The following is an 11,426-nucleotide window of genomic DNA, read 5'->3' as shown; positions in this document are numbered from 1 at the left end:
TCCAGGGAAAAATCCCCCTTGATCATAATCCCTTAAATATACTCTTGAATAGATTTGCTATAATTTTCTTGAAGATTTTTGTATCCATGTTCATCAGGAATATTGGCCTGTAGTTTTCTTTTCTTGTAATATCTTTGTCTAGCTTTAATATCAGAGTAATGCTGGCCTTGTAAAATAAATTTGGGTATTCCTTCCACTTTAATTTTTTGGAAGAGTTTGAGAGATAATATTATTAATTCTTTAAATTGTAGAATTTACCTGTGAAGCCATCTGGCCCTGAGCTTTTGTTTGATGAGGGATTTTTTATTATTGAATCAATCTCCTTATCCATTATTGGTCTGCTTAGATGTTCATTATTGTCATGATTCAGTTTTAATAGGTTGTATTTAATGCATTTTTAGGTTTTTCAATTTGTTGGTCTACAATTGTTCATAACAGTTTCCTGTGATCCTTTGTATTTCTGTGGTGTCAGTTGTAATGCCTTCTCTTTCATTTCCGATTTTGAGTATTTTCTTTTTTCTTAGTCTGAATGTTGCCAATTTTGTTTAGTTTTTTTTTAAAAAAAAACTACTCTTAGTTCCATTGATCTTTTTAATTGCTTTTGTAGTCTCTATTTCATTTATTTTTGGTTTGTTCGTTGTTTTTTTATTTCTTCTTTGTAACTTTGGGCCTAGTTTACTCATTTTCTGGTTTCTTCATGTATAACTTTAGGTTGTTTATTTAAGATCCTTCTTCATTTTTGATATAGGCATTTCTGTAAACTTCCTATTAAAAGTATTTTTGTTTCATTCCATACATTTAGGTGTATTGTGTTTCCATTTTAATTGTCCAAGATTTTTAAAATTTCCCCTTTAACTTATTTGACCCATTAGTTGTTCAGACATAATATTGTTTAATTCCCACATATTTGTTACTTTTCTATTATTCCTCCTAGTCCTAGTTACATACCATTGTAGTAAAAAAAATACTGATATGATTTTGAACTTATTTAATTTGTTAAGACTTATTTTGTGGACTAACATCTATTCTGGAGAATGTTCTATGTACACTTGAGAAGAATGTGTACTCTGTTGCTTTTAAGTAGAATGTTCTGTATATATATGTTAGGTCCCTTTGATCTAAAATGTACAACCCAAGTGCCCATCAATACATGAGTGGATTAATAAACCACCATGGAGTGGTTTAATAAAGAACCATGGAGTTCTACTCAGCCACAAAAAATAATGGTATTATAGCACCTCTTGTATTATCCTGAATAGAGCTGGAACCCATTCTACTAAGTCAAGTATCACAAGAATTGAAAAACAAGCACCACATGTACTCATCATCAAATTCTTTTTAACTGATCAACACTTAAGTGCACATATAGTAGTAGGATTCATCAGGTGTCAGGCAGATTGGAGGGGGGAAGAGAGGATGAGTATATACACACCTAATGGGTATGGTGCGCAGCATCTCGGGGATGGACATGCTTGAAGCTCTGACTTGGATGGGGCAAAGGCAATATACGTAACCTAAACATTTGTACCCCCATATTATGCCAAAATAAACAAATAAATAAAATGTAGTCCAAGTGCAACATTTCCTTACTGATATTCTTTTCTGGATGATCTGTCCAATGTTGCATGCAAGTGGAATATTTAAATCTCCTACTGTTGTTGTGTTGCAGTCTACATCTCCCTTCAGATCTCTAATGTTTGGTGTATATATGTGGGTGCTTCAGTGTTGGGTAAATATATATTTATAATTATTATATTCTCATGATAAATTGACTATTTTCTTACAATATAATAACCTACTTTTTCTCTTTTCACAGTTTTTAACTAAAGTCTATTTTATCTAAAAATAAGTATAGCTGTCTTTTTGTTTCTATTTATGTTGAATTTCTTTTTCCATCAGTTCAGTCTATGGGTGTCCTTTAAAGTGAAGTCTTTTGTAGTCAGCATGTAGTTGAGTCTTATTTCTTATCCATTAAGTAATTCTGGGCCTTTAGATTAGAGAATTTAATCCATTTACATTCAAAGTAATTTTTTCTTAGCATATGTGCTATTCTATTTTATTCTGGTGAGTATACTATCATTATTTTATTTTCAAAGATTATTGTTCTCCTAGTATTATGTTTCATGCTTCTTTTACTCTCTGAAATTTCACCAAAAATTCAAATTTGAAGTTTTAAAAATTATCTCTTGTTTTCTGTAATCATTCTTTTCAAATAGAAGCTTTGATTGATCTGCTGGTTCCCTTTTTGAGGCGACTGAATCTGCTCAGGTTACTAATTGGTGATTGTTGTTACATACTGATGTTCACAAATATAAAAATTCTACACTGAAAAGATCGAGAACTCTACTGGGTGCTGTCAGCAACTGCACAGGTCTATGTGAGTAACCCCAGCTCTTCCCATTTACCTCTGCCTGCAGCCCCTGCTGGCACATTCCTGTGGGTTTCAGCCCCAGAAGGATAACAGACAGGCCCTGCCTTTGCCATGGTTGCAGAATATTTTATCATACCAGGCTCATATATTCCAGGAAGTCCTCAAAGTTTCTGCCTGGTTGATGTCATTCTTCCTTATTTATTTAAATTTTAGTTATATTACTTTCAATTATCATGGGGTATAAATGCTTTGGTTACATAAATTGTCTTTGCACCACCCAAGCCAGAGCTACAAGCATGCCCATCCCCCAGATGGCATTTTTTGCAGATCTAGAAAAAATAATGTTATGCTTTGTACGGAACCAGAAAAGACTGTGTTTAGCCAAAACAACCTTAAGCAAAAAGCAAAAACAAACTGGGAGGCATCAATTTACTATACTTTAAGCTATACTAAAAGGCTATAGTAACAAAAATGGCATGGCATGGCATTGGCACAAGAACAGTGACATGGATTAATGGAACAGGACTGAGAACCCAGATATAAAACTATCCTTATACAGCCATCTGATATTTGACAAAGCAGACAAAAACATACACTGGGGAAAAGAATGTCTATTCAATAAATATTGCTGGGAAAATTGGATAGCCTGTAGAAGACTGAAACAGGGTCCACACCTTTCTCCTCTCACAAAAATCAACATACGATGGATACCAGACTTAAATCTAAGGCATGAAACCATAAGAATTCTAGAAAAAAATGTTGGAAAAATTCTTATAGACATTGGCTTAGGCAAAGAATTTATGAAGAAGACCCAAAAAGCAATCACAGCAACAATAAAAATAAATAAATGGGACCTGATCAAATTAAAAACTTCTGCACAGCTAAGGAAACAATCATTAGAGTGAATAGACAGCCTACAGAATGGGAGAAAATATTTGCATGCTATACATCCAATAAAGGCTGATAACTAGAGTCTATATAGAACTCAGGAAAATCAGCAAAAAAAAAAAAACCCATTAAAAAGTGATCAAATGACATGAACAGAACCTTTTCAAAAGAAGCTAGACTAATGGCCAACAAACCTCTGAAAAAATGCTCCATATCTCTAATCATCAGGGAACTGCAAATCAAAACCACAATAACTCCAGTGAAAGTGGATTTTACCAAAAAACCCTCAAACAACAAATGTTGATGTGGATATGGAAAGATAGGAATACACATACACTGCTGTTGGGATTGCAAACTAGTACAACATCTATGGAAAGTAATATGGAGATACCTCAAAGAACTAAAAGTAGAACTACCATTTGATTCAGCATTCTCACTATTGGGTATCTATTCAAATGAAAAAAAGACATTCTCTAAAAAAGACATCTGCACTTGAATGTTTATAGCAGCACAATTCACAATTGCAAAGTTGTGGAAACAACCCAACTGCCCATCGATACATGAGTAATAAAATGTGGTATATGTATACTATAGAGTACTACTCAGCCATGAAAAAAATTGGTGAACTATCTTTTGTATTATCCTCTGGAAGGAGCTGGATCCTATTCTTCTAAGTGAAGAATGAAAAAATAAGAATGGAAAAACAAAAATCACATGTACTCATCATTAAATTGGTACTGATCAATTCAAATAATTGTTGACAGGTAAGAATTTGTGCCATTTTGTTAATTTTTTTCTGATTGTTTTATAGTCCCTTTATGGTTTTTTTCTCTGTATTATTTTCTTTCTTTGTGATTTGATGACTTTCTGTAGTGGTATGATTTGGTTCTTTTCTTTTTATCCTGTGTCTATCAATTATAGACTTTTGTTTTGTGGTTACCCTGAAGCTTACAGAAAACGTCTTGCATTTATAACTGGCTATTTTAAGCTAACAACCTACCTGATTGCATACACAAATTCTACACTTTTACTGCACCTTCTCCCACATTTTGGGTTTTTAATGTCACAATTTACATTTTTGAAAATAATTTGCATTCTTAAAAAATTATTGCAGATTCAGTTGTTTTTAATAGTTTTGCCTTTTAATCTTTGTACTAGACATATAATTGACTTATCCATCATCATTACAGTATTAGAATCTCTTGGATTTATTTTTACCAGTGAGTTTTATACTTTCATATTTTCATGTTACTAATTAGCAGCTGCTTCCTTCAATGTGGAAGACTTTCTTTAGAATTTTTTGCAAGTCAGGTCTCATGGTGATAAACTTAGTTTTGTTCATCTGAAAGTCTTTATCACTCCTTCATTTTTGAAAGACCTGATTGCTGGTATAGTAGTTTTGGTGGGATATTTTTTTCTTTCAGCATTTTGAATATATCATCCCACTTGCTTCTGACCTGTTAGTTTTTTACTCTAAACTATGCTGATAATAATTCACTTTTCCCTCACTGTTTTCAAAACTCTGTCTTTAACTTTGACAATTTGATTGTGATGTCTTTGTGTGGATCTCTCTGGATTCACCTTATTTGATGTCTTTTGGGCTCTCAGATCTAGATTTCTATTTCCTTCCCCAGGCTTGAGAAATCTCCAGATATTATTTCTTTGAATGTATTTTCTGTTCCTTTCTGTTTCTTTTTTTATATAGACACCAGTAATGTGTATGTTGTTATGCTTGATGATTTCCCATAAGTCTCATAAACTATCATCACTTTTTTCCATTCCATTTTTTTTTTTTTGCTCCTTAGGTTGTATGATTTCCAGCTTCCTAGCTTTCAGTTCACTGATTCTTTTCTTGTGCTTGATGTAGTCAGCTGTCGAACCCTTCTATTGGATTTTTTTGGTTCAGTTATATTATTCTTTAGCTTTGTTTTCTATTTGGTACTTATTAATACTTTCTATTTTTTGTTGAATTTCTCACTTTGTTTTTGCATTGCTCTCCTGACCTTGGTAAGCAGCTTTATGGCCATTATATTCAATTCCCTGTTGAGTAGATTACATATCTTTACTTCACTCAGGTTGGTTTTTGGAAATTTATTTTTACTTTATTTGGAACACATTTCCCTGTTTATTCATTTTTATTGACTCTCTGTGTTGGTTTCTGTACATTATATAATACAAGTAGCTCTCTCAGTCTTGTCAGACTGACCTAGTGTAGGAGAAGTATCTCATTAATCTGTCCAGCTGGAGATTTTAAGTTGCCTCCTAAGAGTTTGGGTTTATCTAGAGTCCAGACTACTGTCTCAGTTCCTGGTGGTTTCCTATATTCCTAGGTGTGCCAGCTCAGTACTCTGAGATGGTGAGGGGGAGCCGGACTTTCTCGGTGCAGCTAGAGATGTGGTGATGGATGTGTGTTCCAGTTTATTGTGTGTTCATGCTGGAGCTGAGCACAGGTGTTTATCTCACACTCTGCAGTGACCCAGGGAGGAATCTGTGGCAAACGCTTATTCAGGCTGTTCCTTCCGGTCCTTGGGAGACAGCCGCTGAATGTGGGCCTGTTTTGTGTTTACCTCTTTGTTTTCTCTGGTCTATGGCCAATTGGGGATGCAAAACCTCAACAGCTCCCAGGATTAAATTGATTAAGGAGACAATCCGTGGGTGGGAGCTATGGAAGCTGTGGCATTTGGTGCATGGCAACACTCCTCTTGTAAAATAGGTAGACCTGGGCTTATCAGCTGGGGAAGGCTCCTTAGGTGGCTGCTCTTGTTCTGGCTGTTGAAGGGCTATTGGTTTTTGAGCCACTCAGCTTCCTGAGGCAAGTTTGGTAAAAAACAGGCCATCAGATAGCTACTAGGAATGTGTTTTGTAAACCCCTTCTGGAAAGAAAATGAGAGCCATAAATTCCCACCCCCATCTGTGCTGTTTCAAGAAGGTATAGCCCCTGAAAGTGTTTCGCACCCATTCAAAACCACTTATTTGTTCTGTGATCTAGGATGACTCACATATGTTCAGTTCCTTCTTTCCCAGAGATAAGAGGTTTAGGATGAAGTCCTTCAGGAGATAGCTGTAAAAGTATTGTCCCTCAATGCTTGGCAGAAACACCTTCGGGGGAGAATTTTAGAAATGCTTTGTAAAAGTCCCTTTGTTCTTCTGGGGGATGAAACCCTTGAAAATACATGCACGCCCACATAAAAGTACCACTTTCCTCTGTGGTCTAGGTAGACTTGTGTATGCTTAGGCCCTCTACTCCCAGAGCTAGAAGGTTAGCATGCAATTCTCAAATAGAAGTTGTAAGAGTTTGGATATTCAGTGTGCAGAAAACTCCCTCCAGGAGGGCTTCACGGGCCTTGCATCGTCACTGGGACAAGGGCTTGGGAAGTAGTGGCCGGCTTCTCAGGGCGCCGGTGAGCTAATACTTGTATGTCCTTTTAGCTCCTTAACGGAGGCTAGTTAGAACCAAATCCACCAAGTAGTCACTGGAAGAGTGTATCATAAACCTCTTTTGGGGACAAAGGGGGGCTGTATTTTTAAAGCCCCTACTCTGCAGTGCTCTTGGGGAATCAAGTCCCTGTAAAAGCTTGCACACTCTGATAAAACTGCTGCTATTTTTCCAGTGGTCTAGAGAGACTTGCATATGCCAGTCCCCTTTGTTCCCAGAGCTAGGACGTTTAGGGTGCAGTTTCTCAGGTGGAAGCTGTGAAAGTTGGGATACTTAATGTGTGTATAAACTCCTTCCAGTAAGGGTATATAGAACTGGAGTTATCTCTGGAATGAGCTGGGAAAAGGCCCAAGAAGTGATTATTTGCTTCTAATACTACTAGTGGGCTAATATTTGACCATTTAACTACCCAGTGCAGATTAATTCAAAGCCAGGCCACCAAGTAGCCACTGGAAAGAGTGTGTCCCTTCAAAAGAGAGAAAATGGCTATGTTTAAGCCCCCTCTCTGTACTGCTTCCAGAGGATGAAGCCCCTGCATTGCTTTTCCTCCCCAAACTGCTGCATTTTTCTTGTGGTCTAGAGAGACTTACACAGACCTAGTCCTTTCCACCCCTAGAGTTGGTGAACTAAGAGCCAATCTGAGGGGACAACTAAGTTGAGGTTGTATATGTGGGGTCCAAATCCTTCTCCTCACAGCTTCTCCTCACAGCTTCTCCTCACAGTGGCTCACACCCATAATTCTGGCACTATAGGAGGCTGAGGCAAGAGGACTGTTTGAACCTAGGAGTTCAAGACCAGCCTGGGCAACATAGTGGGACCACATCTCTACAAAATAAAAAAAACAAACAAGACTTAGCAGTGCACCGTGGTATGTGCACAGTGGTATGTGAGAAGCTGAGTACTGGGGATTCCTTTTGCAAATTTATGGCCAAGTTCCTGAGGCGGGTGTGTGCCTGAGTGTGCCTCAGCTTTTCCTATCCATTTGATGTGGATGTTTTCTCAGTTGTCCAAAGGGCAGGAGCTTCTCAACTGGTCTCTTACTTTCTCTAAGAGTGAATTGATTCACAAGTAGACGTTTATTTGGTATATCAGTGGGTGGAGGGAAAGTTTGGAGCTTTCTATTCTGCATGCTGGTAACACTTCTTCAAGATCTAGTTTCTTAGATTACTCCAGCTGATTTATCTTTTCTTCCTTTGAATGCCATATCAATTATTGCATGTATATTTACAAGCAGAGTATTATGTGACCTGGCACTTAAATGTTTTATGTATTTCTTGTGTCTCTAATAGGTTAGTTTTAGATTATAGATACCATGTCACATAAACTCTTAAATAATTATGCATTATAAAACAGAGATGTGCTGTATATTGTTGTTTATAGCATACTCTGTAGTATTCATGATAGCTCAATGAACACACAAAGATAGTGAAGGCAATTCAGAAGAGGGAATTAATAGGACATATTTATTTTATTTCATTTTTTTGAGACAGGGTCTCACTCTATTTCCCAGGGTAGAGTGCAGTGGTGTCATTGTAGCTTGCTGTAACCTCAAACTTCTGGGTTCAAGAGATCTTACTGCATCAGTTGAGACAGTAGGCACATACCACTGTGTATTGCTAAGTTTTGTTTGGTTTTCTTATTTTGTAGAGATGTGGTCCCACTATGTTGCCCAGGCTGGTCTTGAACTCCTAGGTTCAAACAGTCCTCTCGCCTCAGCCTCCTATAGTGCCAGAATTATTGGTGTGAGCCACTGTGACCAGCCTAGGACATATTTAAATAAGGATATTTAAATACTTAACAGTAATGCAAAGTAGGATGATCCTTCTGATTTTTTTTTTATTTTGGCAAAATGAGATGGAGTGAAAAGGTCCTAAAAGATACTTTTCCAATTTTAGCTTTCTTCTTAGCAAGAAACAATGTGTCTTGGATGGGAGAGTGGCCTTAACTATATAAATGATATTTAAGCTAGAAGAATAGATGAAATAACCAACAGGATAATATAGAGATAAGAAAAAGTCTAGGATCTGGACTGAGAAACTTCCAAATTTTTCAGTGTATATAAATAAAGAGAAGCCAGAAATCCATAGAAGGAATAGCTGCAGGTGTATAAAGGCTCATGGAAGCTAGTAGAGAAAAATACTTCAAGAAAAGCAGTGCAACTATGTCAAGTGCTGCTGAGAATTTGAACAACATGAGTAAAATCCTAATGGGATTTGGAAAAGTGGAGGTCACTAACAAGAACAGTTTTGTTAGTGGGCTGGAGATAGAAGCCAAGTTGGAATGAACTGAAGCTTGGATAAGTAGTTAGGAAATAGAGGCAGGACATATTAATGCATTTTCCATAAAGCTTGGCTACAAAAGGGAGAGAAGAAATGGAACTCTAAAGTAGAAGGAAGTAGGTCAAGGTGACTTTGGTTTTTCTAAGATATGCACTGTTAATTTTGTTATAGAAAAAATGATTTTCAAGGAGAGAAAGGAGTGGTGGTAAACACTTTCAGAGTGGTAGACAATGAACAAATCCCTAGGGACTCTGAGGGGCAGAGGTGTAGTAGTTAGTTCTGTTTGGACATGCTCAAACAGCACTTCTATGGAGAAATAGCAATATGACAGATTTTTCCAACTGTAGAAATTTTCTAATTCCTCTCTAGCTGCTGCTTAAATACTTGATGTAAAAGCTAGAGAAGCTAGCTTCTATGTAGCTGCACATAGTTGAGATGATGTGTACAAATGCCAGTTGCAAGAATGTGAAAGTGAAAGATTCAGCAGAAATGTCTTGAAGATCAAAGTAGAAACAGGATTGTTAATAATGTGTATACCGAAAAAAAGTAGAGAATACGGGGGCGGAGCAAGATGGCGGACGAATAACACCGCCAGACAGAGTGTCTCGGCAGAAAAGACAGATTCTAGCAGATATTAGAGGAAAGAAGCAAGAAGACGAGCATACGGCGGACAAGGGCCGGAAGGAGGGGTACCTGAGACCCCGGGAGACTCCACGGGAGGCGGCTGCGGAGGAGAACTGGAGGCTGAGACCACCGGAGCAGCCCGGAGACCAGCGGCAAGAGTAGGTGGATTTGCTGTTTCCCCTCCCCTGCATTCGGGACTGCTGGTGGGCTCCCCAGCGGGTAGAGAGACCTGCGGACACCAGCCAAGAGACCGCCGCCGCCTGCCAACGGTGAGCCCATAGCATACGTGGCACCAGGTTCCCAACTTCCTCCGGGCACCTCCGTGTGCACAGACCCGAGCCGCGCGGCAGGCGCCATTTTGCCTCCTCCTCCCGTCCGCCGACCCTACCCGCGGCTGCCCAGAGAGACAATACAGCCACCAGCCGGAGGAACCTCCAGGGAACGGGACCTTCCCGTTTGAGACCCTACACCTGACTTAGGGGAACTCAGACTGTGAGCTCCCTACCCGCCCGCCCTCCCAGGTGCTGCTGGCACCGTGTTCCCAGGAGAACGGTGCCGACTCAGAGGCTGAGAGACATAGACCCAGCTTGGGCTCCCTGTGGGTGAATTGGGACCGGAACTCCTCTCCCTGCTGGGGATACAGTTTGAACTCTGGGACCCAGAGGTCGGACCTGCAGACCAGATCCCCTGCACCGAGGGCTAGCATTGCCCGGGGCACAGAAGGGTTACACGTGAACAGCCTACTGAGGTGTGTGTGCCTCCAGAGGCGGATCGGGGACCTACAGGGCAACCCTCCTCCCAGGAGGAGGCCGTGCGCCCAACCCAGGTGGCGTTCCTGTGCAGGAACCTCCCTGCCAGCATCACAGTCCGGGGAGGCCTGGTGGCTTGTGGTCTGCCCTGCTGGCAGAGGCCCAGGAGTAGCTGCAGAGTTCGGGAGGGTGGAAAGAAGCAAGGCACGCTCCAGACTGCGGGTCTCAGACAGCCCCACCCCCACACACAGACTTTCTGGCTAAGCGGGACCATTCCAGCCCCGCCCTGACAGCTTTCCCTGGAAGCAGAGGACAGAACTTTGACCCCTACTAACGGCCTGAGGGCAGGCTTACCCAACCTAGCTCCGCCCAGAACAAGAGCTGTTAACAGCACACAAAATCAACAATATAGCCTGTTCCTCCAAGCAAACGCCACCTACTGACAGGGACGGCATCTTGCATAGCCTTTCCACGGCACCCAGTGACTCAATATACAGGGAGTGGTCCAATTTCACCCACAGACACCGCCTAACGCCTCAGAAATTAAACAAGGTGTATGAATACCCAAACAATAACCTAAGGAAAGAAACAACAACTGATCGACATGGGAAGAAATCAGGGAAATAACTCAGGAAATATGAAGAACCAAATGGAAAACACACCCCCAAAGAGGAGCACCAGCCCCCTAGAAACGGACACCAACCAAAATCAGGCAACCAATATGACAGAAGAGGAATTTCGTATGTGGATCATAAGAACACTCACCCAGCTGCAACAACAACTCAATAACCAACACAAAGAAACCACAAAAAGTCTCCAGGGTATGGGAAAAGAAATAGACACAATGAAAAAAAGTGTAACCGAACTCCTGGAAATGAAGAATCAATTCAAGGAACTACAAAATACAGTGGAAATTCTCAAGAACAGGGTAGATCAAACAGAAGAAAGAATCTCAGCTTGAAGATAACACCCTCCAATTAAATAAATCAGTCACATAAATAGAGCAGAGAAACAAGAGAAAAGAGCAAAGCCTACAAGAGCTGTGGGATTATGTGAAGAAACCTAATGTGAGGGTCATA

This window comes from Microcebus murinus, chromosome 11 (assembly GCF_040939455.1).
Source record: "Microcebus murinus isolate Inina chromosome 11, M.murinus_Inina_mat1.0, whole genome shotgun sequence".
Classification (NCBI taxonomy): domain Eukaryota; kingdom Metazoa; phylum Chordata; class Mammalia; order Primates; family Cheirogaleidae; genus Microcebus; species Microcebus murinus.
Note: the sequence above shows the minus strand (reverse complement) of the source record.